Source organism: Microcebus murinus, chromosome 10 (genome assembly GCF_040939455.1).
Source record: "Microcebus murinus isolate Inina chromosome 10, M.murinus_Inina_mat1.0, whole genome shotgun sequence".
NCBI lineage: Eukaryota > Metazoa > Chordata > Mammalia > Primates > Cheirogaleidae > Microcebus > Microcebus murinus.
The window spans coordinates 62319439-62345223 of record NC_134113.1 but is presented as its reverse complement, the minus strand read 5'-3'; the positions used below and the strand labels follow the sequence as shown (position 1 = coordinate 62345223).

General features: G+C 47.7%; 2 long non-coding RNA genes across 2 annotated transcripts in view; both read right to left on the bottom strand.

The window, feature by feature from the left end:
- The window catches only part of LOC142873395 (uncharacterized), a 51386-nt gene that overhangs the window by 7542 nt on the left and 18059 nt on the right, over positions 1-25785 (bottom strand). The window lies entirely within an intron of this gene.
- On the bottom strand, positions 6536-8108 carry LOC105878007 (uncharacterized). The gene is made up of 2 exons (XR_001157168.2): positions 7795-8108; positions 6536-6911 (listed from the first exon to the last, which is right to left on the bottom strand). It is a non-coding gene; the product is annotated as an uncharacterized LOC105878007 (long non-coding RNA).

Sequence of the window (25785 nt, the reverse complement as noted above, 5' to 3'; positions counted from 1 at the left end):
GGCATTGAAATGGACAAGTGCTATTTCATCTTCGCATCTCATGTCTCCATCCATATCTGTATCTATATATCTCATCAGTCCAAATAGTATGAACTACTTGAAGGTGAAGACTGTCTAATAGGTCTAGGCTTCTCTCTACAGTACCTAATAGAGAGTAGGTGACGGATATATATGTGTGTGTGTGTCTGTGTGTGTATATAATGTGTTGATTTCATTTTTCTTCCCACATACATTGGCCTCAAACAACTAGCCAGGGCTGGTCAGAACAGTAAGCATCAGTCTTTGAAGCCTGATTTTGGCCACCACAAATCTCCTACAGGCCAATTTCATCTTAAACCCTGGGCTCGGGGTCCTCCACAGGCGGCCAGAGCCGTGGCGGCTGTCAGGGGCCGCTGGTCTCCAGCGCGGTGGCGGACGGAGACGCTGGAGGCCGCCCCAGCCCGGCTCTGCCTGCCTATTCGGTGATCGTATTTCCATGCCCTTTCCTAGTCCCGGGCTAAAAGGAAACCTCTCGGGGGTATGGCGCGGGTGGGAAGAGGCCTAAACCCTGAACCCTGACACTCTCACTTGGAGAAACCACCTCAGGCCGGCTCGGGGGCAGTCAATCGCACCCCGGGGAGCCCCTGCCCTTGGGAGAGAAGAAGACACTGCACCTTTAAGTCTGCAGCCAGTTGAGAAAAACAAGCTGTGATTTATATAAGCGGGAAAATCATGTGATTTGCAGGAACGCTCCCTCCTCCCCCGCCCCCTCCCCCGTCGCCTCCGAGCCGTTCCCCGAGGGGCCCGGGCGGGGCTGGCCTGGGCGGCGGGAGGCGCGCGCGGGCGGGGGGCGCCGGCCGCGCTCACAAAGCCTCGTCCCGGGGGTCGCGCCCGCTGCGCCTCCCTGCGGCCCGCCGACGCCGGGAAAGGCGCGGCCTCTGGGGCAGCAGAGCTGGGTCCCCAAGCTGCCTGGCGGTGGCTTGCCGTTTGGGAGGTCGCACAAAGCCGAGGGCCGCAGCTGCCCGCGCGTCCCCCTCTCCCGGCCCGGTCTGCCTGTCCGCCTCGGGCGAAAGTGTGCTGCGATGGAGAAACTGAGGCTTTCCCCCAACTTCTCATGGAGAAAGGAAAGCCGGGACCCACACAGTGGCTTCTGTGTCCCGGAACACGCAGCACGGGGGAGAGAGAGCAATGGAAGAAATAATCTGGTTGGCAAAGGGCATAATGAAATCAGCCATTTCTAGAGCTGAGAGGCGGCTGTGTTTAGCCCTGGGAACCTAGCTTTCAGAAAAAAAAAAAAAACCTGATGTGGCCTTTTCTGACAGAACTAAGGGAAAAAATGTATGATTGGGAGGCCCTGAGCACCAGCATAGATCTTTTAAATATTAGAGGGAGGGTGGTGTAGCTGCAAGGAGCCCACGCCCACGAGGAGTTGACTCTGTACAGCTTCTGAAGGGAAATAAATACTTAGACCCTCCTGAGAAACTGAACCGGGAAAGACCTGAAAAGGTCACGTCAGCCATCCCCCTGTCCCTGGGAGAAGAGCTGGAAGGAGGGGCATGAGTCTGTCAGTGCCACTTCCTTTCCCTAAACCACAATGATGGGCTCTGAAGTTGCCCAAGGAAGGGAACCCATGGCTTCTCTCAGGGTGACCAATTCCAGCGGTTAAAGCTTGTCAGAGATAAAGGTTAAGCTCCCTTGTATTTTCCTCCATTGGTCATCTGCTGGGGACGATGTGGCAGCCCAGCGCTGGCACGTGGAGGAAAAACATGATGCAATTAACAGAGTTGCTAATGCCTCATCCCCATCAGCCTCCCTGCCAGCCCACCCTCTGCATCCCACACACCAGCTGGGCCTGGGCCGTCGTCACCCTGGCCCTCCTCCTGTGCCCCATCCCGTCCCCCGTCCCATGGAGGGTCTTTATGCCGAGATCATTCAGCAACAGAGCCTCAGTGCCCTTTGCCACGCCAGCAGTGAGAAGATCCTTCTGGAAAGGGAAAGCTCAAGTTAGGCAAATATGCCCAATTATTCTTTAAAAACTGAAGAAGAAAAATATAAGTTAGCACAAGGATTCAAGAGCACTTGAGCAAGGATTCATAGCACTGTGTATGTTCGGACAGATACTAACTCATTCAGTTATTTACTGACTCAGTTATTTAGTGGGTACCTGGCACTGAGCTGGACACTGGGGGTATAATGTGAATAAGACAGACATGGCCCCTCCCCGAGCCCTAACCTCCTGCCCCACCACTCTGCCTCCCAGGACAGGAGGCATGCTAGACTTTCCTCTCCGCCACCAGCATATGTCTGTCTATCTCCTTCCCAGCCCACTCCAGCAGGTGTTGCCCCCAGCCCCAGCTGCTTGTGTCTCACGTGTTTTGCCAAGAGCTGCTTCTATTAGAAGGCACCTACTCTCTGATGATTGGGTGGTTGGTATAAGAAGTAACCTAAAGTCTTGTTCAGAAAATGAGATCAAACTTGGCAACCTCCTGAGCCCCTCCCAAAAAGGATGTAGCCACCAAAATTTATAATTTAGTTCAGGCCCCACTTCACTCTGTGCCACCTGCCTTCTTTCTCTCTTTGTTCTTTTTCTGATATGCCTGGCTGCCCCCATCTCGACTCCCCTTTCCTAAGCTTCCTGTGCCAGGGGCCTGCCCATCTCAGAACTCTCCCAGGTGCCATCTTCCTGGTGTGGCTCAGCTGCTTCCACAGGGGGTCCTGAGCCCTTGGCCCTGCACAGACGCCTGCCCAAAGTCTCCTGGTCTTTTCCATTGCTATAAGGCCCCCTCAGTGAGGGTGCTCAAATGTTTACCCTTAACACAAGTCTGCGCTTCCAACCCCTGCCTTAGTCCCAGTATTTTCCTGATCACTCCTATTTCCAGCCCACCCCCTTGGCCACTCAAAGCACAGCCTGCTGATGTGCAAAGGGAGACCTGGCAATAAGCCGGTGGTGAACAAACATATTAAATGAACAAACAGAAATTATGGCCCCAAGCTGAAAACACCCTGGAAGCCACAAAGTCTGATACCTTCAAAAGAAGCCAGATCTGGACCTCTGAGGTTTTAAAAAAATGCAATGAGTGAATTAGTGAAATCAGCTCATCATGGACACTGTCTCTTTCAGGAAATGGGGCCTCTGAAGAAAAAAGGCATCCCAGTCCCTGCCAAATTCCATTCTGTTTCAAATTAGCCTTCCAGTAAAATGAGGGGGCTACACTAACTGGTCTTTATGGTCCTCCGAGCACCAAAGCTCTGAGGTTCTACGTTTCCTCTAAACAACCTTTTGGAATGCTGCGCATTCTCATAATGGAGTACAGAATGCATTTGTGCTCTGGGCTGAAGCTCGGAATTGGCCTTTCACGACAGTATTTTCAGGCCTGTTTCCCTCTCGCTCCCTTCCCTGAAAGGGCCTCTGATCTTTCCCAAGCTGCCTGAGTAGAAGGGAACATGCAGCTCCCCCAGAGCAGAGGGGCCCGCGAGAGGGAAAGCTGGCCCGGACCCAGTGCAGGCTCGCCTCTGACTCTGCAGGGACATTCTTTCCTCCCAGCCAGCAGGGAACTTCTGGAACTTCTAAACAGCACATCCTCGGGCCAGCCCAGGCCCCATGGCATCCTGCACCCCAGCTTACAAGCTTTTAGTGGTAACTAGCACATTTGGCAAACCTCCTCGAGTGTGAGCCAAGCCAGGCCCTTTTCGCCAGGTCCCAACTAACACAGGGATGCTGGGCTGGACCAACATGGGATCCAGCCAGACAAGCCCAGAGCCTGCTTCTCTGGGCCAAGGCTGGAGAAGACTGGAGGGAAATGTCCTCGGCCGGCCTCACTGCAGTCTCCCTCACCGCACAGGCTGGTCCAGAGATCTTAGGATGCATCAGTGATTCCAGGCAGGGCTCCATCCCCAGCCCACACTCAGCCCCGGACCTGGCCAGGGAATCACCAAGCATTCCCAGCAACATGAAGCACCGCTCGCTTTCCATGCCAGGCTCCTCTGGGGTCTCCGGGTGGGACTCTGAGTGGGTGCCTCTGGGTGGCAGCCTGAACCCTCTCACTAGACTCTTGCTATGTGTGGCGGGTCCAAAAGGCATATGTCTCCATCAGAGACAGTCACAGCCCCATATCTCTGCTTTCAGACGATTTTAAAGAGAATGTCGTTTTGAAAGCCCAAGACAGGTTCTGGGCTTAACTTAGTTCTAGCTCCATCTTTGTCTCTCAAAATGCAGTATTCTTCCCCATGCATATGGAAACCTTAGAGGCAGTAAGCTGAGTTGAAGGGACCTCCTAAACTACCCAGGCTGTGCCTTCATTTTGTTGCAGGTCTCCAAGAAGATGCATCACTTCTTCTTTTGGGCTGTCTGACAGGAGGGCCTGCTGCATGATATTCAAGCTGATGACTCCAGCCCCATCCTCCAAACTATAGGAGCCATGGTGCCATCATGGTGCCTCCCCAACCCCATGTCCCTCTCAAACCTTGTCCCCACCCCAGCCCATGTGCCAAGATTCTCAGAGGGTTTGTGCTTCCTCTAGTGACCTCTGGCTTCTGTCCCTCACCCTCTACCTGTACCTCTTCTCCTGAAGCTGCTCTCCCCTCCAGCACCTCTTTATCACCCTGCACACACTCCATGCCATCCCCAAGTCACATGGCAGCAGACTTTTATTTAAGGTTTGGGGTTGTGGAGGGGGGTCACACTAGGCAAGTGAGAATCCACTAACAGACGTTACCCTCCTAAGAATTAATCAATCCTTCCCCATCTCAGGAAACCTCTCGCTGTTCCCTGAGTCCCAACTTATAACCATCTTCTCTCCAGCCTCTCTTCTCTTCCAGACCCTTCTATCCAAACTCCATGTTCCCGTGCATTTCTCTTGCAGAACAATTTGTCTTGCCTTTGGCATGCCCAGAGGGTCTCACTGTTCCCACCAAAAGCTTCCCCGTCAGGGAAAATCATAGCATAAGCCTCATAAGAGGCTAGATGCTGTCCCCTCCTTTGCAATGATAAAGCATAGCATTTTGTTTTGTATGTAACATTTTCTTCCTATCCAACCCCCACCACCACCCCCTTACATCTGGTACCCCTGACAGTCAAGAAATCCACCCCAAATCACTCCTGTTCTCTTTTTTCTTTTTCTTCTTCTTTTTTTTTTCCCCCACTCCTCTTTGGGTATACAGCATCGCTAGTCAACATCCCTGTTGTAGTTGAAAATGGTGATCTAATTAAATATGTTAGCATAAAACAGATACAAAAGGACAGATATTATATGGTCCCCTTACATAAGGTACCCAGAGTAGCCAAATTCCCAGAGACAGAAAGTAGCATAGTGGTTGCCAGGGCCTGGGTAGAATAGTGGTTGCCAGGGCCACATGTTTAGTGCATGTGGAGTCTCAGTTTAGGAAGATGAAAAAGATGTATAATGGTGATAGTTACACAACAATATGAATGCACTTAATGCCACTGAACCCTATACTTAAACGTGGTTAAAACAGTAAGTGTTATATTATGTATACTTTACCACACTAAACAAAATAAGTCAGCAACATTCACTGCAACCCCAAGAGGGACTTCGTAACTTTGGATCGTGGCACATCTGTGAACACCTGTGCACAGAGCTCCCGAGCTAAGGAGGTCACCCTCACCTGCTCTCAGACCTGGTGTTCCGTCATCTTTCTGCTGACCCCACCGGGATTGCTGAAGGCATGTGCTTCCTTTCAAACCAATGGAAACACAAGAAGCAGGGAGCAGTTGCCACTGGAATAGGAGCTATCAGACTTTGGTTTTAAGCCTAGTTCAGTCATTAACGAGCTGTGTGGCCTTGAGTAAGTCGTTTAATCTCTATCTCCACGTCCCTATAAAGCAAATGGAGATGCTAACAGCCAGTCCCCAGTGAAAAAATGGATGCGAACACACTGGGAGAAGAGTGTGCAGGCTGGTCTCATCATCTCCTATTTCACTTTGTCAAACTAAAAACATCTCAAACATAAGAAGGAACTTGCTCCCTGGAAATAAGGAGGTAGCCAGCAAATAGCTCAGTAAATACAACCTAAAAATAATACTTTGATCTTGAGCAAATATCCCTAAATCATCCTTCTCCTTAAAGGTGGAAAGAATCAAAGTCCTTCACAGTCTGGTCTCTACAAGGAAAACTCCTTTCTGTCGAGACACTTATTTTCTCCCCGATTAACTTTTTTTAAAAAAATTTTTTGAGGCCGGGCGCGGTGGCTCACGCCTGTAATCCTAGCTCTCTGGGAGGCCGAGGTGGGCGGATTGCTCGAGGTCAGGAGTTCGAAACCAGCCTGAGCAAGAGCGAGACCCCGTCTCTACTATAAATAGAAAGAAATTAATTGGCCAAATAATATATATAGAAAAAATTAGCCGGGCATGGTGGCGCATGCCTGTAGTCCCAGCCACTTGGGAGGCTGAGGCAGAAGGATTGCTTGAGCCCAGGAGTTTGAGGTTGCTGTGAGCTAGGCTGACGCCACGGCACTCACTCTAGCCTAGGCAACAAAGTGAGACTCTGTCTCAAAAAAAAAAAAAATAATAATAATAATTTTTTGATACTCAGTGCAATTCCATCCATGATTAGCTTTTATTCAGAGGCAATATCCAGCTTTGTCCACAGGTTGCCCATGGCATTGCTTTGATGAGATGTGGCGTGGGGTTCCAAGCAGGAGCATAGCTGGCGGAGGGGGTAAGAGAGGGGCAGAGAGAAGAGTTGTATCCCATGAGCACGTGTACAAATATGGCCCTTCTAATAACGTTGACTGTTGAAAGACAAATGGAAATATGTCGGCACAAGTAGCATGGCTGCACAACCACAAATCTCATCCAAGTAGGTGGTCCAAAGGTAGCTTCAGATGGTGGTGTTGGCTGCCCCAGTCTGACCAGCAGCTGGTGTCGCTGTAGGAGGCAGCACTTTTTGCTAATGAGTTTCTTTCTCTCAGCCCTAAGGAAGAGGTTCAGGTCATCACAGCCCAGGTAAGTGCACACCCTTCCTCCTTTTGGCCACCCCTGCCTCACCACGACCCTCTCTGGTCTTTCCCTCAGCCTTCCCCTCCCTCCTCTGTGGAACACCCCAGAGAGAGAGGTCCCAGGACTCCAGCTCTCTGGCCCAGCCACACTCGGGCCTGTCTCTTGCACCTCACAGTGACCCAGCTTAGCCCAGATGGAAGTCATCTGCTTAGGGCTTCAGGCTGATTTCACCAATAATTACGTTATGCTTGTCCACACCCATTCCCACATCATCTCCTTCCGAGGCCCCTTCCCACTCACGCAGGCGGTGCCAAGAGGGAAAATGGAAGCAGACCCAAAGGAACCTGGGCTGGGGTTGTGTCTGGAGACCTAAGCAGGGCCCGAGGCTTGGACCACGTACAACTTCAGGCTCTGACCTCGTCCGCCCCGCCTCCCAAGCAGCTGCTGCCCCTCAGAAAGGAGCTAGCGTTTCACCTGCAGCCAAGGAGGGGCTGCAAAGCCATTCTCCCATGGGGTACTGTCTCCTTTCCCTCCTCCGGCCTTGCTGCTGCCCCACAGCCTCAATCCGCAGCCAGCTGGGGTCATCTGTGGATCACCACACCCCAGGCTCACGGACCCAAAGGGTCAGAGGGCTGTTGCAGGGCTCTCAGAATGTCACCATGAGCTCCAGAATGTTCTTTCCTATTTTGTGGGATTTTAAGTTGTCTTAGTACCCAGGCAGGTCAGACCAAGAGGACTTTGATCCCGTGGACACCTGGTAGGATAAACTGTTACTGCAAATGGGGCCTCATCCTGGCCCTATCTCCACCCTTCCTCTCAGAGGAGGCCTGTTTAACAGCAAGCTGTTCTAAACTTACCACACCTTCCTGGGAGCTCGGGAGGAGCTGGGGTGGAGGGCAGGGGTGGGGGTGCTGAGCTGTCCCTCTGGCTGGGAGCTCCCTAGAAGGGAGAGGGAATTCAAGAACTCCCTTTCCTGAAAGAGCCAGAGTGGTTCCTCACAAGAAACTGGGAGGTGTCACCAGCCAGACACTGGCACTGCGTGGAATGCATGAGCCCTCAGCTCCTCCACCAGCGGCCCCCTCAGCCCGGCGATGGAGGCTGGGGGGCTCGGAGGAGTGAGGCCCCTCTGAGGCCCTCACCGGCCTTGGCCCACCCCAGCCCTCTCACAGGGTGCTTTGAGGAGCTGCAGCGCAGGCCCCTCCAGCCTGTACCCTCACAAAGGCACCCTCTGTCACAGCCTCCCCCTCACGCTACCCACTCTCCCCACACCCCCGCCACACACATGCACTTCCTCCAGGAGCAGATTCCAAGCCGAGCTAATGTCGGATACTGTCTCCCAACGACATGCTGGAACAAAGGCTGCTCATGACTAAATGCGCCGGGGTGCTTGTCAGGGCTTAGGCAAACGCAATTATAGGGAGAGGCAAAGCCACTCTCGGCAGCCACACCTGGCCGTACAGTAAACAGCACTTTTTCCTGTCGAGATGGGGGGAGCTGAGAGACAGGGAGGCGACAAACCACAATTTGAATCATTTGGAGAGAAGCTATAAATATAATAATGAGTCATTTGTAAAATATAATTTCATCCAAAAGCCTGGAAAAAATAGGAAAGAAGTTCTTATGCTATTTCAGGCTAAATTGTTCAAGGGTGTTCTGCCAGAACCTAGGGAGGGGGCCCAGCTGCCCACCAAGACCCAGGCTGGGAGTCACAGACCAGCCGTCCCGAGCTCCCCCCTGCCAGAGTGTCGCCATGGACACCACTTCCCGGTTGGAATGCTCCCCACTCCAGAGTTCACTCCTTGGAATGCTGATAAGAACCATGGACAAGCCAGCCTGGCATCCAGGCCGTGCAGCCTGGGAACAGTTTAGGACAGGCACGCTGCTGTTTCTGGCAAACTGTTCCCCAGCCTCCGGGCGGGCCCTAACAGCCTTTCGTGCCCACAGTGGCTTTCCCAGTGCACGACGCCCGGGGGTCTCTTCCAGGGCTCTGGGAAGCCTCCTTTCCAGCCCTGGGCCCCAGCTGCTCTGGGGGAAGAGGAGGAGCCTTTCTAAAGCTCTGTCTGGGGGAGGGGTTGAGGTCACTAGACTTGGCCCAGGTGGTCACTGCCATTCTGGGTAGTTGTGAAGAGCATGAAATCTGGAACTAGACTTTTCTTAGGTTCAATTACAAGTGGGCCACTTAATGTCTGTGACCTTGAGAAAGTCAGTTAACCTCTCTGGGCTCTGTTACCTTATCTATTAGATGGGTTTGATCACAGTACCTTCCTCAAAGGGCTGTTGAGAAGATGAAATGAGTTAATATGTAAAGACTTAGAATAGGGCCTAGGCTGGGTGCCGTGCCTGTAATCTCAGCTACTCGGGAGGCTGAGGCGGGAGGATGGCTTGAGCCAGGCTGTAGTGAGCTTTGATGATGCCACTGCACTCTAGCCTGGGAGACAGAGTAAGATCCTGTCTCAAAAAAAAAAAACCACAAAACTTTTTTTTTAATTAATTTTTTTTGAGATGGGGGTTCTTGCTCTGTTGCCCAGGATAAAGTGCAATGGCACAATCACAGTTCACTGCAGCCTCGAACTCCTGGCTTAAGCCATCGTCCTCCCTCAGCTTCCTGAGTAACTAGGGCTATAGGCATTTTTTTAATTTTTTGCAGAGATGGGGGTCTTGCTATTTTACCCAGGCTGGTGTTGAACTCCTGACTTCAAGCAATCCTCCCACCTCGGCCTCCCAAAGTTCTGGGATCACAGATGTGAGCCACCACACCCAGCCCTAAATTAATTCTTCTTCTTTTTTTTTAAAGAATAGGGCCTGGCATAGTGAATAGTCGATAATCTTAACTAGTAAGATCATTGTTATTATTTCTCCCTGGGCATCTTGGTACAGCAGGAAACCACATGACAAAAGCACCATGGCATACACGGTCCACTTTGGGTGGCCATGGATCAACCAGGGGTCAGGTTGCTTGGCTTGCCCTATTGACCACAGTGCAACAAACTGCCTAATTTCTGTAGCCAGAGCACCCCTTTTATCCCTCCTTACACCATGCTTAGCCTCTGAACTGAATGGCAGGTAGGGAGAGGAGAGGAGGGTAGCATTCCACCTACTGTTTAGGGGCCCTAAGTCACTCAGAGTCCTGAATCACCTTAAAGCAACTGAACACTTCCTGAGCTCTAACTTCAGCCCCTTCTTTTCTTTTTCCCTTTTCTCTTCCTCCTTTCTTCTCTGCCTCTCCTTCCCTCTTCATGCTAAGCCTCTCCTCTTTCCTCGTCTTCTAACCGCAGGGCAGAGCTGGGAGGGTGGGATGCAATTAAAGTACTCAAAGCCCATGTCTGGCCCAAACCCCTGGGTCCTGTTCCCCTGTTGCTGAGAGTGGCTTTGAAAACCCTCAACAAGACTCTCCCCAACCCCAGGTGACCCGCACACCCAGAAAACTCAGAAGAAGTGGACAGAAATAGTCTCCATGTCAATATTCTGCATTTTCCTTTCTCAGAAACCAGAGCACCACAGCCAGCACTAGTCCAGAGGGAAAGTAGGAGGATATGTGGCAGGAGTCCTTTCTGCTGTGACTGCCAGAGGGCCACCCCTCTCACTGCGAGGACGTGCCTTTGCCTAGTCTGTCCCCATCCCCTGAGGTGATCTTCCTCCTTTCTTGGCCTGGGTAACTTTTTCCTCCAATAATTCTTTAATATTATGAAATACCAGTCAGTGTTTACATTTCCCAAAATGATGTACAAATTTCTTTTTCCCTTTTTAGCCTGTTTGTTTGAATTAGGAATCTAAATAAGATCTATATATTATGATTGATAGATAAGTCTCTGAAGTCTCTTGTATTCTGTAGTTTCCTCTCTATGAAAATTTCAATAGTTCTCTCTCTCCCTGCACTTTTTTTTTTTTAGGTGAAAAAAATCCAGTTATTTCTCCTACAGAATTTCCCAAGTCTGGATTTTTTTTTTTTTTTTTAAGGCTGGTCAAGTGAAGCAGTAGGAGTGGAGAAGGAACAAAGGAATCTATAACTGGTTGTGACCAATTAGTTGTAAACACCACTGCACTCAGACCAAGCATGCATTTTTTTAAATTGAAACACAGTGGTGTCATTTAACATATTTTTTGGTCCCTTGCAAAGCCAGTAAGTTAGTAGTTAGATCTAGATGCCAGAGTCTGGTTTGGTTAGTATTAATATCTGTTTGTGTTCTTATTTTTTGACAATACTACTTCACATGGGTGGTGAAGTGTGCCTCCACCAGGGTATATCTGATTGCCTCTCTCTTTATCATATTATCAGTTGTTGTTGATTATTGCCTAGATTCATTCATGCATTAGAGGTTGCAAAATTTTGTTATTTTAGTCTATCATTCCTTCATTTATTAGATGGAACACCTGATTTCCAGGGCTCTTAATTGCTTTGTATAGATCCAGACTTCTATGTAGTATAATTTTCCTTCCACTTGAAGGACTTCTGTCAACGTTTTTTATAGTGCAAGTCTACTGGTGATGAATTCCTTCACATTTTACATGTCTGAAAAAGCTTATTTTATCTTCATTTTCAAAAGCTATTTTTGTTGTATATAGAATTCTAGGATGGTAATTTTTTTCTTTCAGTACTTTAAAAGATGTTGTTCCATTGTTGTCTGGCTTTCATTATTTTCAAAAAGAAGTCCACTGTCATTTTAAACTTTGTTCCTTTGTACACAATGTGTCCTGTTTTCCTCTGACTGCTTTTAAGCTATTCTATTTATTAATAGCACTAGTTTTAAGCAATTCCATTATGATGTGTCTTGGTGTAGTTCTTCAGTTTTCTGTGCTAGGGGTTCATTGAGCTTCTTGGATTTGTGAGCTTATAGTTTTCATTAATTTGAAATATATTTGGCCATATGTCTTCAAATATATTTCTGCTCTCCCTCTTTTTCTGAGACTCCAATTATATGAATATTAAGCCACCTGAAGTTTTCTTACAGATCACTGATGCTTTGATCTTTTTTGTTTTCCTCAGTCTTTCTTCTTTGTGTTTTGTTTTGGATAGTCTCTATGACTATATCTTCAAGTTCATTTTGTTTTTCTTCTTCTGCATTGTCTACTCTGCTGTTAATTTCACCCAGTAATTTTTTTTATTTTGCATTACATTTTTCATCTCTAGAAGTTTGATTTTGATCATTTTTAAATCTTCTATGACTTTATTTAACCTGCCTAATCTTTCTTTTACTTTCTTGAACATATAATAACTATTTTAATATCCTTGTCTACTAATGTCCTTTTTCTAACACCTATGTCATTTTGTAGTCTATCTATTGATTAATTTATTTTCCTTATTATAGGTCCTATTTTCCTGATTGTATGCCTGGTAATTTTTGACTATATGGTAGACATTGTCAGTTTTACCTTATTGGCTGCTGGATAATTTTGTATTCCCAGGCATACTCTTGAGCTTTGTTCTAGAACACTGTTAACTAACTGGGGAATATAGATCTGCTTTGTCATTGTGAAAACATAAATAAATAAATAAATAAATAGGAAATAATTTGATCCTTTCAAGTTTGATTGCTTTTAAGATTTGTTAGTTGGGACCAGAATAACCATTAGTCCAGGGCTAATTTTGCACCATTGCTGGTATAATACCCTTCTAAGTACTCTATCTGATGCCTTGTGATTTATGAGGTTTTCCATCTGGGTAGTGAGAACATAGAGCGTTCTTTGCCTTGTGTGAGCTCCAGGGATTATTTCTTCTGCTCATTTAGTGTGGTTGTTTCCTTCAACTCAGATACTTTCCTTACACACATGCTCTGATCGGTACTTAGTTAAAGACTCAAGGGAACCCTCTACATATTTCTCTCTCTCTCTCTCTCCTCTCTCATTCTCCTCTTTCCTCTCTCTGATCTCTCTCCTCTCTGATACACTTCCCTTTAAACTCTAGCTGTTCTACTGCCTTGGCCTGCCTGGACTCCCTGTGCCATCTCCTCAACTCAGAGAGGTTGTTGGACACTTCCTAGGTTCCTCCTCTTTGGGCTGCAGCCTGGAAACTCTCTCAAGGCAGTAGGCTGAAGAAATTGTAGAGCTCAGCTCACTTGTTTTCTCTCTCTCAGAAATCATTGTCCTGTGCTATCTGATATCCAAAACCATTGCTTCATATATTTTGTACAACTTTTTTTTTTATTTCGGCATATTATGGGGGTATATTTTGTACAACTTTTTAAATAAATTCCATCTCTGTTATTCCATCTTGACCAGAAACAGAAGTTGACCTAGATAACTCACCTTAAATTTGTATATGCAACTCAGGATCCTGCTTTCAGATTTCCCTACTCCCCACCATTATCTCCACCACTGCAAGTTGGATGCCCTTCCTTAGTGAGCTTATAGTATCTTAACTGTAAGTATGATTATTTTTCATGAGTCTCTCTGTAGGGCCACTATGTTACTTCCTAGTCTCTGAGCTTATTTGGGGTAGGACTGCATCTACACATCTTAGTTATCCTTGTTGGTGTCTGGCAGACAGTAGGTGCCGAATTAAATGTTTAGGAAAATGAATGAAGAGAAACCCATGATTGCTTGGCCATCACCAGCTAGAGCTAAGTAATGATAAGACTGTAACTATAACTGGTATGTGCTGTTAGACTCACCTAAACAACAGACACTGACACTGACACTGACACTGACAGCTGACTCTGTGTACTTCCCTCATCCTGAGCTGAGCTGGCAGTGTCCAGAACACTCCCAAGAATGTGACTTTAAATATCCTGACCTTGAAAATCCCAAGGCCCTCAATGGAGGGTGTGTGGACACATGAGTCACCCAAGATACCAGAAAAGAGTAACTGCTTCTCTAAGGTTCTCAGAATACTCCCTGTCCTGAGGTGAGGTGGAGGGCAGAAAATAAACATGGAAAGCCTAGTAAACACTGTCTCTGATGTTTGGTACATTTCCTACCTCTCACAGATGTGTCCAGAACTCTCTACCTGTACAAGGAACACTGACAAAATATCCCAGGTATACTCACTGCCAGCTCAATGTCTGGACAAGGCAGCCCCAGTAGATGGAAAGCAGGATCAGACAGGATTAAGGAACAGGGGAGCAGGGACTCAGGACAGATCAGTCCCCAGAATCACAGCCTGCATCCTTCCCAAACCCACGTTGGCTCTGGAAACCCATGCATTTCAGGTCTAAGAGACAAGACTCTGCTGAGCTCATACTCTGTACCCTACACAGTGCACAGATACTACCAGCACGAAATAAATCCTGCTGCCTGTCTTTAAGGAATTTAATAATTTCCTTAAATGCAATGTTTCCCAAGTGGGGTTCCCTAACCATCTTCATGTGAATCATCAGAGATATTTGTTAATAATGCCCAATCTCAGATGGAGGGACTCAGACTCTTTGGGGATGAAGCCAAAAAAGTCTGTTTTTTGTTTGTGTGTTTGTTTCTTTTTTAGAAACAAGATCTTGCTCTGTCACCCAGGCAGTATGATTGTACAGTAGCACAATCATAGCTCACTGTAACCTCAAACTCCTGGGCTTAAGCAATCCTCTCACGTCAGCCTCCCAAGTAGCCGGGACTACAAGTGCAGGCCAACATGCCACGCTACCTTTTTTTTTTATTGTTATTTATTTTTTTAGAGACAGTGTCTCGCTTTGTTGCCCAGGCTAGAGTGAGTGCTGTGGCGTCAGCCTAGCTCACAGCAACCTCAAACTCCTGGGCTCAAGCGATCCTACTGCCTCAGCCTCCCGAGTAGCTGGGACTACAGGCATGAGCCACCATGCCCGGCTAATTTTTTGTATATGTATTAGTTGGCCGATTAATCTCTTTCTTTTTTTTTTTTTTGAGACAGAGTCTCACTTTGTTGCCCAGGCTAGAGTGAGTGCCGTGGCGTCAGCCTGGCTCACAGCAACCTCAATCTCCGGGGCTCAGCGATCCTACTGCCTCAGCCTCCCGAGTTGCTGGGACTACAGGCATGCGCCACCATGGCCGGCTAATTTTTTTTTGTATGTATATTTTTAGTTGGTCAATTAATTTATTTCTATTTTTGGTAGAGACGGGGTCTCGCTCAGGCTGGTTTCGAACTCCTGACCTTTAGCAATCCGCCCGCCTCGGCCTCCCAAAGTGCTAGGATTACAGGCGTGAGCCACCACGCCCGGCCTAATCTCTTTCTATTTATAGTAGAGACAGGGTCTCGCTCTTGCTCAGGCTGGTTTCGAACTCCTGACCTTGAGCAATCCGCCTGCCTCGGCCTCCCAGGGAGCTAGGATTACAGGCGTCAGCCACCTCACCCAGCCTAGTGTTTAATCTTGAACTTCAACACCCAGCCATATGTCTAATCTTGAACTGTACCTTAGAACAATTTGAAGAAGCAGGCTGGGAGGCACTCTAAATCTGGTCCTTGCCTCTAGGCTGTATCCCACTCACATCTGTAATGGAAGTGATGGTCCCCTTGGTTTTGGGGGGACTAAAAACTAGGAGGTGCTTGTCAAGGGGCTAGGGAATCAAGCTTCAACTATAACCCGTATCCCTTATCTCCTACAATGCACTACCTCATCCCTGCTTCTGCTTCTGTTCATACTAACATACCTCAGGGCAAAGTTTTTGAGATTTTCCAGTCCTAGTTTCTAGAATCTCGGCCATTTTTTACCAGAGGGAGAAAGGGGCTTCTCTTATCAAAGTTGTATTTTCTTCCTTCTCTGTTTTTGCATAGGCTAGTTTGAACATAAATTGTCCCTTTTTTGGGGGGACAGAGTCTTACTCTGTTGCCCAGGCTAGAGTGCTGTGGCATCAGCCTAGCTCACAGCAACCTCAAACTCCTGGGCTCAAGCTATCCTTCTGCCTCAGTCTCCTGAGTATCTGGGACTACAGGCACAAACCACTATGCCCGACTAATTTTTTCTATATATTTTTAGTTGTCCAGCTAATTTCTTTCTACTTTTAGTAGAGACGGAGTCTCACTCTTGCTCAGGCTGGTCTCGAACTCCTGATCTCAATGATCCACCCACCTCAGCCTCCCAGAGTGCTAGGATTACAGGCATGAGCCATTGCACCTGGTCTACCTTTTTATAGTACCTCACTAACAGCAACGAGAAGGAGCCAACCCAATCCAACACTCTCCATTTTTCTACTAATTAATGTACTGCTACAGCCACTGTAGGCCCATGATCCAAGACATAATAGGATAATAGAAAACTAACTAGTTATACTAGCTGGTCGATTTCTCAACCCAAGAGTAGGGGTTCTTACTGCCCTTCATCTTACGTCTTTGCTTGAAGCAATTCCACTTTTTAGGCCTGTCTCTTGAAACACCTTACTCATGGATCTAGTTTCTATATCGGTCAGGAACCTTTAGGTTGTCATAAGCAAAAATCCAACAGGCTTAAACAGTACAGAGATTTTATTGGCTCACATTACTATAAAGTCCAGAGGAAAAGGTGGCTTTGAACAAGGCTTGATCCAAAAGTTCATACAACGTCACCAAGGACTCAGTTTCCCCTCTTTCCCACTCTGCCTTTTTTGGTGGCTTCATCATCATGCTTCACATACGGCCTTCCAACAGCAGCTCCAGGTTCTCCCATTACAGTTGTAAAGTGGCCACAGCAATTCAGACTCACATCCTCATACTAGCAGCTGCCACACAAGTCCTGAGACTCATATGCTCTCACCAATTTGAAATAGGTCAAGTGCTCATCCCTGAACCAGCCACTGTGGCCAATACGCTAATGACCTTGTGTGATGGTTGGGAATAACATTACATCCCACTCAAGTTACATGGCTGAGAATGTGAAATCCTCTAAAGGAGAACCACGTACTGTGGCAAGAGACAAGGAGTAGACACTTTATAGCCAAATAGCTGACAATTAGTGTGAGCTCATTTTTTTCCCCATGCTTTAGCCAAAGTGATCTTACTAAAGCTCAGATTCAATCCCATCCCTCTCCTGTTTTGAATCCTTTAGGCTTCCCACTTCCTTTAGAGTAAGAGGTACTTATTAATAAGGCTTGCAGGGTCCTCTATTACCTGGGTACTCTTTATCTCCAATCACATTTTCTTCTCTTCTTCCCTCACACTTCAGATAAACTGACCTTTTTTAGTGTATTTAATTTGCTTTGCCCTTCCTGGGCTTTCTATCATGCTTTCCCCTCTAACTGAACATTTTCATCGCACTGCTTTGGCTAATTCCTACTCACCAGATTTCAGGTTAGATGTCACTCCTTCCTGCAAGCTTTCCCTGAGCCCTAGTACTGAGTTAGGTAACCCTCTATGGACTCCACAGCCCCTTGAATTTCTAATACATATTATTTGTTTGGTATCATTCGTATTTATAAAAGATAAGAAAGTCATCACCATGGCCCTCAAGAAACTGAACTAAGAGTGTGGCTGCAGAGACAAAGAAGGGAGAGAGAGTGGTTAGGGAAGCATCTAGAATGTCTAGCATGTTTCTAGCCTGGGTAATAGAGGGATACTGGTGTCACCATAAGGAGTTTAGAATCTATCACATGGGTGACAGAGCTGCAGCAGACAACTTCAGGTGTCCTGACTCTGTGCCCTCTGCCCCCCTCAGATTCTGCTGCAGCTGTGCTGACACCCCCATGCACTGATAGCATCCCTCCTTAATGGCCACCACATGGCTGGCTCTCTGCCTTAGGCGAAGCCTGGAGCCCTCACTCAGCCAGCATGCAGGGCAGCCCAGAAATGCAGGGAGGTTAATGTCCCCAGCACAACCCTCAAGAGACAGGGCGTGAGAGCCCACCGAACAAGTGCCCTGGCCTCCTGTTCTTCTGAGGGCCAATCCGAGCTGCATTCTACGCAGGTCCTCAGGGCCCCAGCTGGATTGAGCCCCAGTGACCCACAGTGGTAACCAGCTCAATGACACACCCTTTATTCAAACTGCTCAGCAAATATGTGTCGGATGGATGTGTAGATATATGCCAGCAGAATTCAGGAGAGAAAGCCGAGGGCATAGATTTGGAAGCTGGCATCACAAGAGTGACAGTGGAAACCATTTCATGAAACGGTTTGCCCAGTGAGAGTGGGTAGAAGTGAGGAAGACCAGAATAGAATCCAGGAGATCATCTACAGAGTGGGGAAAAGGAAAGGAGCCTGGGAAAGAAACCAAGCAGAAGCAGTCAGAGAGGCTGGACAAGCATTGGAGGGAGGATGTCATAGAAACCATGACAGAAGAGAGTTCAAAAAGGAAGCAGTGGACAGTCTGGCAAAGACGAAATTGGACAGAAAAGCACCCATTGGATTCTTGTCACTAGGAAGACACCAGTGAACATCCAGTTTCAATGAAATGAGGGATAACTGGCAACAAACCAAAGTTGTTGCATAAATAACCCAGCCTCCTGCCATTGGGAGGGACAATTCTGATGTTCCTGGGAGGGTATAACAAGCTCCAAAGTACACTCTTTATTGACTTTTCTTCCTTTCCGGTTCCATTCTCTCCACTCCCCTCTCCTTACTCCTTTTTTGCTGCTCCCTCGGACCCCTCCCAAATAAACTATTAACATTCAAATTCTGTCTTGGGCTCAGCTATCAGGGAAATCCAAACTAGAATAGACTAGCTGCTTTTCTGTTTTTCAGGGAGGGAACAAGACTTTCCCTTATCTCATTGTCCAAAGCTGGTTTGTGTGCCTGTATCTAAACTAATCACACCACAAGGGAAAGGGACTGTTAGGATTGGCTTAGCCCAGTCATGCTTCATTCCCTGGGGCTGGGCTTGCCATCCATTGAGAAGATCAAGCCAGGTCCTGGTTCCATCTCTAAACTATCACAGCCACCACAACTAATGAGCGGACCCCTCACAAGGACAGTACATCTCGACCGCTGCACATACACCCACCTGCATCAACCAGAGCTAGGGACTGCTGTGCATTCGGTTCCTATCTCCACTCTGCAGGGCACCGTGCTAGGTGCTGGGGGCCAGAATGCAAAGACTGTAACATAGAATTCCTGACCTAAAGGGGGCATCATCTAGACACAATACATACACATAACTGCAATGCAGAAGCACAGAGGACAGCACAGCTGGTTCTAGCTCAGAGAGGGAAGACTTAGGATAGAGGAGATTATGCTGAAGAAACAAACAACCCCTCACATTTATGTATCCCACACTACACAGCCCTCACAGGTAGACAAGAGGCTCCACTCCATGGCATCATGCTCACTCCCAAACCCAGCCTAATGGAGCAGCCTTTATCTGGGGGTCGCCTATTGCTAAGCCACAGGGAAAGAGCTCAGAAGGGCTTTGAATTAGCAATTGAATTCTTGGCCCAGAAGTGAAATGTATGACTTCCACTCACAGCCCATTGGCCAGAACGGGTCACATGGCCCCACCCAACTACAGAGAGCTGGGAGGAGAGACACCATATGCCAGAAGGCAGAGAGGCAGAGATATTTAGTGAGCAGTGGAAAGACTTCCAGAAACCATCAAGGAGGAATGACATTTGAACTGAGCTTTGAAAGATATTTTAGTCTTCAATGGATGAAGTTAAGGGCCAGGGAGGACGACCTGCCAGATAATTATATAAGAGAAGTCATGGAGGCATGAAAGTGCCTGGCTGGAATGACCAAAGTCAGGCTTCATGAGGAGGTGGGGACTGGACTGCCATCCAGGCTAGACAGGAAGGCTGAGCCTAAACTTCTAAGGACTTTGAATAGCATAATAAGGATTTTATACTCTGCTAGCTTATTGGCAACAGGGAGCTACTGAGGGGTTTTTAAGCAGGGAAGTAACATGATCTGATTTGTGTTTTAGGAAGATAACTTTGGCAGCAGAACGGGAAGATTGGAAGGGAGAGAGACCAAAGGCTGGGAGACTCTAAAAGGCTGCTGCAACAGTCCAGGCAAGCGATAAGGAGGAAGTGAAATGAAGGAGGGCCGGGGAGGATGCCCAGGACAAGATAGATGGGAGGGACACTTTTTCCATCTAGAAAGAACTGCTGCCTACCCCCCACTTTTATGGAAATATTCAAACATGTACAAGAGCAGAGAGAATAGTTTAACAAAATCCCACATACAATTACCCAGCTTTAATTGTCATCCACACATGGCCAATTTTTCTTCATCTATACCCTCACTTCATCCCACTGAATTATTTTCAAGCAAATCTCAATTACCACATCATTTAATCTGTAATTTCTTTAGTATATGTCTCAAAAGATAAACACTGCTTTGTAACATAGCTACTATACCATTGTCACCCTAAAAATTAACAGTGATTACTTTCTTTTTCCTGAGACAGGGCCTTGCTCTATTGCCCAGGCTACAGCGTAGTGGTGTCGTCATAGCTCACTTGCAACCTCCAACTCCTGGGCTGAAGCGATCCTCCTGCCTCAGCCTCCCAAGTAGGTGGGACTACAGACATGCATCACCATGCCCAGCTTATTTTTTGTAGAGGGTTTCACTATGTTGCCCAGCCTGGTCTAGAACTTCTGGTCTCAAACAATCCTACCGCCTTGGCATCCCAAAGTGCTGGGATTGGCCGGGCGCGGTGGCTCAAGCCTGTAATCCTAGCTCTCTGGGAGGCCGAGGCGGGCGGATTGCTCGAGGTCAGGAGTTCGAGACCAGCCTGAGCAAGAGCGAGACCCCGTCTCTACTATAAATAGAAAGAAATTAATTGGCCAACTAATATAGAAAAAAAAAAATTAGCCGGGCATGGTGGCACATGCCTGTAGTCCCAGCTACTCGGGAGGCTGAGGCAGGAGGATTGCTTGAGCCCAGGAGTTTGAGGTTGCTGTGAGCTAGGCTGACGCCACGGCACTCACTCTAGCCTGGGCAACAAAGTGAGACTCTGTCTCAAAAAAAAAAAAAAAAAAAAAAAGTGCTGGGATTATAGGCGTGAGCCACCATACCCAGCCAACAATGATTAGTTAATGTTATCAAATATCCAGTCAATATCAAAATTTTCCTGATTGCCTCTTTTATTTTCTTCCAGTTGATTTGTTTGAATTAGGATCCAAACAAGGTCCTCACATTTCATTTGGTTCTTCCTCTGTCTCTCCCTCTTTCTCTCTCTTGTAATTTGCTCATTGAGGATTCTAGGTCATTCATCATATAGAATTTCCCAAATTCTAGATTTTGCTGATGGAATCCCACATCATCATTTACCATGCTTGTCTTCCTCCTGCATTTCCTGTAAACTGGTGGCTGGTTTTAAAACTTCCCTCCTTTTAACAGAAGCAGAGGGAGAAGAAGGGAAGAGGGAAGGGAACCATTACTTATCAACACCTACTGTGTGCCGGGCACTGTGTGGGTGCTTTTATAAACATGATCTTATTCAATCCTCATTGCAACCCTTTGAGCTGAAAATTTATTATCACTGTTTTTTTTTTTTTTTTTTTTTTTTTTCTTTAATTTTAGAGTAGCTCTGGGGTTGAATATCACTGTTTTCACAGATGAGGAATCTGGGACTCAGAGAGGTTAAGTAACCTGCCCAGCCTCACAAGTCAGAAAATGAAAGAACCAGGGTTTGAACCGGGTTCTGTTTGACTCCAAAGCCCCTTCTCTTCCCCCTGCACTATACTGCCCCAGAGTGAGGAGGGGCTTGGCACGCGAGTGTCAGTGCCAGGAAGGAAGCCTCGCTATCCGAGTCCTGGGACAACCTCAATGTGAATAATCGACATTGTGACTTCTTATGTGCCAGATACCTTATATATATCCCAAGGACCTGAACAATAGATGTCTTATTATTCCCATCTTACAGGTGGGGAAGCTGAGGCCCAGAAAGTGGGTGGCTTACCCTGGATAGCACAGTTGGTGGGCAGAACCAAGTTTCGCCCCTAGATTTGTCTGACGGCAGAACCCATGCTTGGCACCACTGCCCTGCATGGCCTCTGCTCATGGATGGCTCCAAATTTCTGGGTGGTCATGGATGGAGCTGGATTTTCTAACTGGAGTAAGGGGGAGTGAGCTCTCACTGTCAGCCTAGAGTGGATCGACTCCTTCCTGCCATATTCAACTAGGGACAGCATATGCCCAGCTCACAGCAGTGAGGGAGGCCCGGCCTTGCCTAGCCCTGTCAATCCTGGTGGCATGGACTCCCTCCTAGAGCTTTCTCAGGAGGCCCCACTTCCTACCGCAATGGGGCAGGACGCAGGAGGAGCACTGAAAGGGGAGACAGAGGCAACGCTCCCTGGGCGCAGCTCTTCCTCCCCAGAGCTGGCATGGACAATTGGAGAGAAAAACTGGGACATTCTCCCCCACCAGGATATTTTGTATGCTTTGCACTTACTGCTGCGTTTCCTTCATCTAAAAGCTCTAAAATTTCAAATAAAAAGGTACAATGAAAGCAGCAGCAGGATAAATAGCCACAGTGATCTGAGCTGAAGCCCTGGAAGCTTTATTCACATCTTTAGAAAAACTCTGAAGGCTCCTCGTAGCAGCTGCAGTACAAAGCCTCACACTTTAATTCTAAGGCTGCCAGAAATAGGTCTGTCAGGCCTGAAATATCACTGCATTTCATTACTCTTAAATGTGCATTACCATCTCTGCCTCATTACCAGCTGGGGGGTATTCTCCAGATCGGCTCTGGAGAGTGCTGGGGATCTGGGACACGCAGGGCAGGGCAGAGTTCAGGCTGGAACACCGTGATGGAAGGGGAGACCTCGTGGGCTTAAAGATTCGACCGTAGCCCACAGGAGCAGAGGATCCTGTTATTAACATGTTCCCAGCAGGGGAAGGCAGGCACTTGGAGAGTCTGATGTCACCGAGTTGGGCGGTGGATCCAGGAGGAGAGGGAAGAGGCAGAGGCAGGACTGCTAGGGTGGAGGTGAGGACAGCCGCTGAGCAAAGAACGGGGCCGCAGAAGCCGTGGGAAGCCGTGGGTAAAGGGTGCCCAGGCCTTCGTGCCCAGCAGCAGGTAGAAACCGGTCAAAGGCAAATTAGGCCATCAAGGCCTAGCGAAATCACAGGCACAAAGCAGCCAGTCAAAATCCTGGAGGGAGATGGCGGCTAGAGGTTTGGAAGTTTGGAGCCCGGAGCAATCTGCATGTTTATAATAAAACTGACACTCAGGGCAGCTCTGAATAATTCAGTAGGCACTGTGATCTCGTTACAGTGCGTGTCCCTGGGGCACAAAGGGAAAGGGGCTGGCTCGGCCCAGGCCGGCTGCCGTTGCAGGACTCTCTGAAAGGGCGTGACAGATGGGCCGACGCTGGCCACCACCCAGTCACGCTTTGCACGGTGATTGGTTTTCAAAGGAGGACAGGGTTTGTGAATGGAGCCAGCTTGTTGCTTGCTGCCTTCAAATGGTTGCTGGTGGGTCGCGTGGCCAGCCGGGCCCCCTTGTGAATGGGGCATCACCAGTGGGTGGTGAACAAGCCAGAGACGACTCCCCCTCCCGCCCCTCTTACTGCTGAGCCCCTGACCCTTCTCTCTGCTGACATGTTTAACCCTCCATTGGTCCTCCTCTGCTCGAACCCTGGATCAGCTAAAATTAATTTCAGGTGCATATATCAATAAAAACAAAAAAAAGTTAGAACAAGATGGGAGGTGTTTTTTTGTGTGTGTCATGTAAGGAAATCCAGAGATAATCAGTACAGACCTAGTTTGTCAGTCTCACCACCATCCCTCAGCCTGTTGCATCCCGCTGCTCTGCCATCGTCATTCGTGAGCATGCTGTCCCTGCTCCAACATGACTGCTCCAATTCCAACATCGGGTCCACGTTCCAGCCATCAGGAAAAAAGAAGATGGGAAGAAGGTGCCCAGGGTGCCTGGTAGCCATTGAGATGTCCCAGAAGCTGTCACGCAAAAGTTTACACTGAATAGATGACAACTTAGTTACACGGCTACATCTAGTTGTAGGAGAGGTTGGGAAACATAATGTTCATTTTATATGGCCATGTGTTTGTTGGGAGACAACTCTCCATGGGTTCATTCCATTTCTATGCATCTTGCAAGTGAGGCATTGACTGCACTTTGTTCCAGATTGTCATTTCCAGAATACAGTGAACAGCCTTGTGAAATATGTAGTGTCCCCCTGCAGAGCAAGGGCAGGCACGATGCCCACTGTAAGGTATACATGGCCCAGCAGGGTGGGTGCCAGTAATTCCAGCAACTTGGGAGGCTTAAGAGGAAGGAGTACCTGAACTCAGGAGTTCAAGGCTGTAGTGAGTTATGATCATGCCACTGCACTCCAGCCTGGGCAACAGAGTGAGATCTCATCTCTAATAATAATAATAATTATTATTATTATATACGTTCAGGGTTCCTCTCCTGAAATGTATCATACTGCATGTCTAGACATCACCTTGCCCTCTCTGTGGAGTCGTGTGAGAATTGGGTCTGATACTCTTGCTACTGCTATTGCTGTGGGTAATAAACTCACAGATGAATATCTCTGACCCAGGAGTCTCAGCTTCTGCCAGCAGCTGTGACACTGGTGGGCTAATTTGGTAGCTTGTAAGTAGGATAAAATTTCAGACCCTTCACAGTTCCTGACGGTGTTCAGCTAAGAATCAGGGTTTCTGCAGTGGTAGTTACTAGAAATCTGCTATAAGCGTCTTCCTAGCAACCTGAGCTGCCCATACAGGTGTTTCCAGGTATCTGGGCCCCTCCCACAACCAAAGAGAAAGGAGCACCTTCACTTGAAACTCCAGCCACTTTCAGAATTCTAGCAGGTCTTGAAATGCCTAGATAGGAAGGCTCAGGTGCCCTCTCAGCTCCTCAGCTCTGAGTGTTCCCTAGAGAACCCCATGGACTTCCTTGTCTCCACCCAGTTGGACCCAGTAGGCCTTGGGATCTGGATTTTTACTGGGCGCTACCAGAGCCAGCAGGCTGACCCAGCAAGAATCCCTTAATAGCACTCTCAAGAAGTCTAGGGTTCAAGGTGTTTCCCAGGCCTCCAGGACAGGGAGCTCAGTCCAGTGCCAGGGACTTCACTTCCTGCCTCATTGCCAAGGGAAGAGACCCTACACAATGAGACCTGGATTACATATTAAAAGGCTTCAAGCCCTAAATGCAATGTGATGTCCCAGACTGGATTCTGGAACAGAAAAAAAGGACATGAGTGGAAAAGTGTGAAATCCAAATAAATTCTGTAGTTTGGTTAATAGTATTATTCTAACGTTAATTTATTTTTATTTTTTATTTATTCATTTTTTTTTTGAGACAGAGTCTCACTGTGTTGCCTGGGCTAGAGGGCCATGGTGTCAGCCTAGCTCACAGCAACCTCAAACTCCTGGGCTTAAGCGATCCTCCTGTCGCAGCCTCCCCAGTAGCAGGGACTACAGGCACATGCCAACATGCCCAGCTGATTTTTTCTATTTTTAGTTGTCCAGCTAATTTATTTCTATTTTTAGTAGAGACGGGGTCTCACTCTTGCTCAGGCTGGTCTCGAACTCCTGAGCTCAAGCAATCCTCCTGCCTTGGCCTCCCAGAGTGCTAGGATTACAGGCGTGAGCCACCACGTCCGGCCCTCTTTTTATTTTTTTAAGGCTAGTCAAGTCAAGCAGTGGGAGTAGAAAAGAAACAAAGCAATCTATAACTGGTTGTGATCGATTAGTTGTAAGCATCACTGCACTCAGACCAGCCCAATGTTAATTTCTTCATTTTGACAAATGTACCATGGTTAGGTGAGAAGTTCACTTTGGGGGAAGCTGGGTGAAGAATACATGGGAACTCCCTATACTATTGTTGCAACTTTTCTGTAAATCTAAAAATTTTCCAAAATAAAAAGCATATTAAAATATGACAAAACTAAAAAGACTTCAATACCTAAGCTCAAGATTTAAGAGGCAGGAAAAGAAAGAAAGCATAAGTTTAAACAGAAGGTAAAGAAGCAAGAAGAGAGGTTATGTCTAATGCTAAGGAATCTGAAGACCTTCACTCTATTCATCCATCCATTGGACAAATATGTGTTGAGCACCGGCCATGTGCCAAGAA